Source organism: Chinchilla lanigera, unplaced genomic scaffold (assembly GCF_000276665.1).
Source record: "Chinchilla lanigera isolate Chin_1 unplaced genomic scaffold, ChiLan1.0 scaffold00007, whole genome shotgun sequence".
Classification (NCBI taxonomy): domain Eukaryota; kingdom Metazoa; phylum Chordata; class Mammalia; order Rodentia; family Chinchillidae; genus Chinchilla; species Chinchilla lanigera.
Genome location: NW_004955408.1, coordinates 5596985 through 5602925, shown reverse-complemented (window position 1 = coordinate 5602925; position 5941 = coordinate 5596985).

Here is a 5941-nt window from a genome sequence, read left to right as displayed (position 1 = left end):
GACCTCGCGCTTGCCAGGCAGGTGCTGTGCCGCTGAGCTAAATCCCCAGCCCCCACCATAGTTTCTCTTCCTTTCAAACTCTTCCTTAAACACCTGCCTGTCTCACACTCACATGTCCAGAAATGCTTTTTTAAGCAGGTCAAGAATCCACTCTAAAGGCTGAGTTGGGGTCTCCACCTCCTCCTTGGGGGACTTCCTCAGACCCAGTCCCATAACAGTAGATAAAATACTCATGGGATTATACTTATATTGACAAAGCTATTTGCTACATATCTGAAATTCAAATTTAACCAAGCATCCTGAGGGATTTTGTTTATTTGTTTTTGTTTTTTTTTTGTACTCAGTGCTAAGGATCAAAGCCAGGGCCTTACACCTGGTAGGCAAATGTCTACCCCAGAACTACATCCCCAGCCCTGATCCTGTGTTCTCATTAGCTAAACTTGGGGTCAGAAACGTAGGTTCTCCTTTCACTAAACCCACAAAATAGGGCTGTGGTCAAAGAGACAACGGAAATAGAAATTTTCCCTTCCAATGAATACAGCGTGGGAGATTTGTACGGAAACAACTAACCTTCCTGGTCTGCTGCTGAGCAGTGATTTGGTCTTGTAGGGCAGAAAGGTATCATCCATCATTACGGCTACTGCTGCCAGATCAACAAAGGACAGGGGCTGGGGCTGGGGCTCAAGGGTACACGCTTACCCAGCATGCCTGAGGCCCTGGGTTACAGCCCCAACCCTACAGAGAAAACAGATAGAACAGATTTTAGAGGTCAATAGGTCTTCCAGAAACTAAGATAATCTCTGAAATACATAAATATATCATCTGGAAATACATGGATGTAAGTTTATATGTGAAGTGAAGAAGTTAAAACCTGAATATTTAAAAATAGAGAGCATAAACATAAAGCATTTTCATTGCTTTGACTTTCACTATTCCTTTGGTGAGTAGGTGTCAGCAGCAGCCAGCCAGGCGAGAGGTTTCAGAAATCCAAATGGGATTAAGATGATTAGCCACTAGCTGGGCGTGGCGGTGCATTCCTCTAATTCCAGCATTCTGGGAGGCTGAGGCAGGAGGATTGCCAAATAGGAACTCAGCCAGGGCAATTTAGCAATTTAGTGATACTCTGTCTGTAAGTAAAAAATAAAAAGTGCTGTGGGTGTGGCTCTGAGTTCAATCCCTAGAACAAACCAAAAACAAAACCACCACATGGTCCTATTCTATAAAACCATTGGTCAGAATGAAAAACAAGTTTGCACAAGCATTTTCAAAGCTTTCTAACAACAAGTGACTATGGTCATGTTTCTTTCCTTTCCTTCCTTCCCTCCTTCTTACCTTCCTTCCACTGGGAATTGCACTGAGGACCTCACAGATGCTACCAAGTACCCTTCAATTTAGCTGCACCCCTAAACTGTTTTATTCTACTTTGAGACAGAGCCTTGCTAAATTGCCCAGGCTGTCCTTGAATTTGTGATCAAGACCTTGTGATCAAGGACTTGTGTCTCAGCCTTCTGAGTAGCTGTGATTAGAGGCAGGTGCCACCACTATCAGTCAGTATTTTTTTTTTAAATGTAAAATACCTGTATCTATTTCAAACATGAGTTTATTATAGAAATGTAAGATGGCCATTTACTTGTTTTTTTTTTTGTTTCTTTGTTTGTTTTTGTTTTTCTTCCGGTACCAGGAATCGAACTCACAACCTTGCGCTTGCCAGGCAGGCGCTTTGCCACTGAGCTAAATCCCCAGCCCCTATTTACTTGAATCCTCCCAGTGAGAGGGAGCTCAGTCCAATGCAATGAAGTATTTTATATTGGTCAGCTGTGATTGTTTAAAGCTCTTCCATTTAAAGATGAAATCCGAGGGCTGGGGGTGTAGCTCAGTGGTAGGGCATGTGCTTTGTATGTGCTTAGTATGTGCTAGGACAAAGGTTAGAGTCCCCCTTTCTTCCTCTAAATGGGGAGGAGAAGAGATGAATCTAGTTTCATTGAGTGGTAACATTTTGCCCCTGTGCTTACTTTGAAAAAACCAGGAAGAATGAGCCACCTTCTCCAAAATAGCCCTTCACACCTCAGGACGTTATAGGGCCTCTCTGATTGGGTCCTTTAGCTCCTCCTGTTACCTGTTCCACTCCCCGTCCTCCCTCCTGCTTAAAATAAGGGACTCAGGCTGAAAAGCTCCCAGGATGCCCTGAGGCTCACGAAACAGCCAGAGAGTTTAACTGTCTCTGATCTGAACCCGGAGCCGCCTTTCAGCAAAGTAAGACAGCGAGGCTGCTTGTTTAAGCACACCAATTTTAAGGTTACCTTGGGTCTTGTCTAATTCATTAGGAAAAGTCACAACAGGACATTCTGATACAGAAAATGCCACATTCTACAAATACGAACAATGCTCTAACAGACAGACTTGCGCAAGACAGACGCCAACCGACTTTGCTCCTCACTACCTGCGCTCTGGGTGTTGACGTCACTTTCCGCAGTGGGAAGCCTTTGGGGACTGTAACTTCCACGGCCTTGCAATGCTAATTTGAGGCAATTACCATGAGTGGACTAAGAAATGTTTTGCATATTATTTGTCCTCGTGAAAGCCCTGTGGTATTGGAGTCAAGTTTCTTGAGAGACCGGAGGAGGGGTCGACTACGTTCAGAATTTAGACACTTTTACAATTGCTGTAGCTCAGTTGGAGATAGAACCAGCAGATCTAGCTCCCAGGGTTCACGTCACTTACTATTTTTATTTCTTTATTTTTTTTGAGACAGGGTCTCACCATGTAGTTCAGGTTGGTTTTGAACTCATGATGGAGTCCACACTGGCCTTGAACTCAATGCAGTCCTCTTGCCTCGGCTTCAGCCTCCCAGTGCTGGGATTACAGGCGTGCGCCACCACACCTGGCCCCATGCAGTACCTGTAAGGCACTTCACTTTCAGCTTTTTCAAAACAGAATGGGCAAGAATAAAGCTGTGTCTCCAGCTTAGTCCAATGCAAGGAAGTATTTTATATTTGTCAGCTGTGATTGTTTACAGTTCTTCCATTTAAAGATGAAGTCGAGGGTTGGGGGTGTAGCTCAGGGATAGGGCATGTGCTTAGCATGTGCGAGAACAAAGGTTAGATTACCCTTTCCTCCTCTAAATGGGAGGGGAACATTTCATCAAGTGCGAAGGAAAAGTAACTTTTTTTCCACATTGACACATCCAGGACCTACTATATAGCTGGGTTTTTTTGTTTGTTTGTTTGTTTTGTTTTGGTTTTTTTCTGGTACCAGGAATTGAACTCACAACCTTGCGCTTGCCAGGCAGGCGCTGTGCTGCTGAGCTAAATCCCCAGCCCTATAGTTGATTTTTCTTGTTGTGCTTTTTTGTTTGGTTTGGTCTGGCTTGGTGTTGGCAACTGAAGCCCCAGCCTTTCCACTGAGCATATCCGCAGCCCTTTTTAATTTTGAGATGGGGGTCTTGTTAAATTGCTAAATTCCCCAGGCTGGCCTCAAACGTATGATCCTCCTGCCTCAGCCTCCCGGATGGGTGGAATTACAGTTGTGCATCACTATGGCTGCAGTCACTAAGAATTTAAATTACTTGTCTCTGGTGCAAATAAACAGGAAACCCAGGGGTCAATGGTTCATGATAACACCACCTACTAGGAACCTCCATGAACCATTTTGAGGGGAGTTTGCCCTGGTCAAATTGGCCCCTCTGGGCACGGATGGAGATCCGAGGAGCCCACAGAGTGTGCTGCAAGGTAAGTAAGAGCGAGCTGCTGTTCCTGCTCCTTGAGTCCATGCTGGGGCTTCTACAGAGCATCAGCCCCCCATGAGGGCTACTCCAGGGAGTCTGGAAATTCAAGAACGGGAGCACACCCATCAGCTGTAAAAGGTAAGCCTGCTGGGGCTAAGCGTGGAGACTTTCTGGGGAGTAATTTGGCAAAACATAAAAACAGTTTGAAAGTGTACATGGTCTTATGAATCAGGAGTTCTACTTCATGAGTGAGATTTAGCAGAAGGGAAAAGTGCAAGTCACAGCAGCACTGATTAAATGTTTTTATTGCAATTTTTAAAATTTGGAAAATATTCCATTGTAGAAGGAATGGAGCAGTAGCTTAGTTCTAGAGTCTTACATTCAACAACGGCAACAAACTGGCAAACTACGCTGTGAGACAGAGGATTAGTATACAGAATATATAAAGAACTCAAAACATTCAACACCAAAAGAACAAATAATCCAATCAATAAACATGCAAATGAACCAAATAAACACTTCTCAAAAGAGGTACAAATGAAGAATAATTATGAAAAAATCCTCAACATCATTAGCCATCAGGGAAATGAAAATCAACTACACTGAGATTCTATCTCATCCCATCCTGTCTCTGGGGATGAGACAGAATCTGGCTATTATCAAAAAACACAAAACTAGCAAACGCTGCTGGGCATGATGATACACACCTGTAATCTCAGATACTTGGGAGGCTGAGGCAGGAGAATTGTTACTTTTAAGGCCAGCCTGGGCAATTTAGCAAGACCCTTTATCAAACAAAATACAGGAAGAGCTGGGGATGTAGTTTAGTGTTAAGAGTACCATGGGCTTAATCCCAATATTAATGAATGAATGTGTAAAAAAAAATAAAGTTTGTGAGGAAGTGAAGAAAAAGGAAACTTATACATTGCTGGTGGGAATGTAAATTGGCACAACCTCTATGGAAATCAGCATGGGGGTTCCTCCAGAAATTACAAATAAGCCAGGTATGAGGGTGTACACCTGTAATCCCAGAACTCTGGAAGGCTGAAGCAGGAGGATTTCAAGTTGGAGCCCAGCCTGGGAATTGAGCAATTTAGCAAGAGCCTATCCAAAAATTTAAAAACCCAAAAGGGCAGAGAATGGAGCTCAGGGTGAAGATCCTGGGTTCAATCCCAGTACTGCAAAAACAGGAACAAAAACACTAAATAAACTCTACCATCACTCCTGAGTATACACCAGAAGCAATCAAAGTTACCATCCTACAGAGATACCTGCACTCTTTTGTTTCTGTTCACAGTTGCCTAACTGGAAAATCATCCTAGATGCCCATCACAGATGAGTGGACAAAGACAATGCAGTGCACATACATGGCACAGTAGTACTTTTTTTTTTTCCGGTGTTGGGAATCGAACTCATGACCTCAGGCTTGCCAGGTAAGTGCTTATGCTGCTGAGTTACATCCCCAGCCCCAGAACAGTAGTACTGAGCTATAAAGAAGAGGGCAATCTAGTCATTTGTAGGCAGTGGGCTGTACCAGAGATCACCATGTTGATCACAGTGAGAAAGACTCAGAAAGACAACTTCCCAGTGTTTTCTCTTCTACATGAAACCTAGGGAAACAAAACAAACCCCAAAGTGAAACTAGAAAGGGTGTAATTAAGGAAGAGGAATGAGATGGGGGTGGGGGAGAGGAGAGGGAAGATCAGAAAAGAGGGCCACAGGGAGGTGGATACAATCCAAGTATGGACGTGGACGTATGAAAATGTCACGAAGAAATCACTCAATGAATATGTGCTAATAATTATAATAAAAAATTAAATGAAGATCTGGAAGTCCAAACAACATAATCAGAAAGGTAAATGTGGATGGATCAGACTTTGTATCGTTGAAATGGAAAATACTCTATTTTTTCAAATGCTTTGGAATACTTGTGCACACACACATGAATGTACACATGCATAAATGCAAAAGATTACATGAGTTTACAAACAAAACTGCCTTAAATCTCCAAAGTGAAAATAGCATAGGTAGTGTTCTATAATAATAACACAATAAACATCATCATTTATAACATTTAGAGCACAAACAAAAAGTGCCCTTCTACCTGGGGGAGTGAGGAAGGCCTATATTAAATAGCTTCATGGGGGCTGGGAATTTAGCTCAGTGGCAAAGCGCCTGCCCGGCAAGCGCAAGGTCGTGAGTTCGGTTCCCGGTACC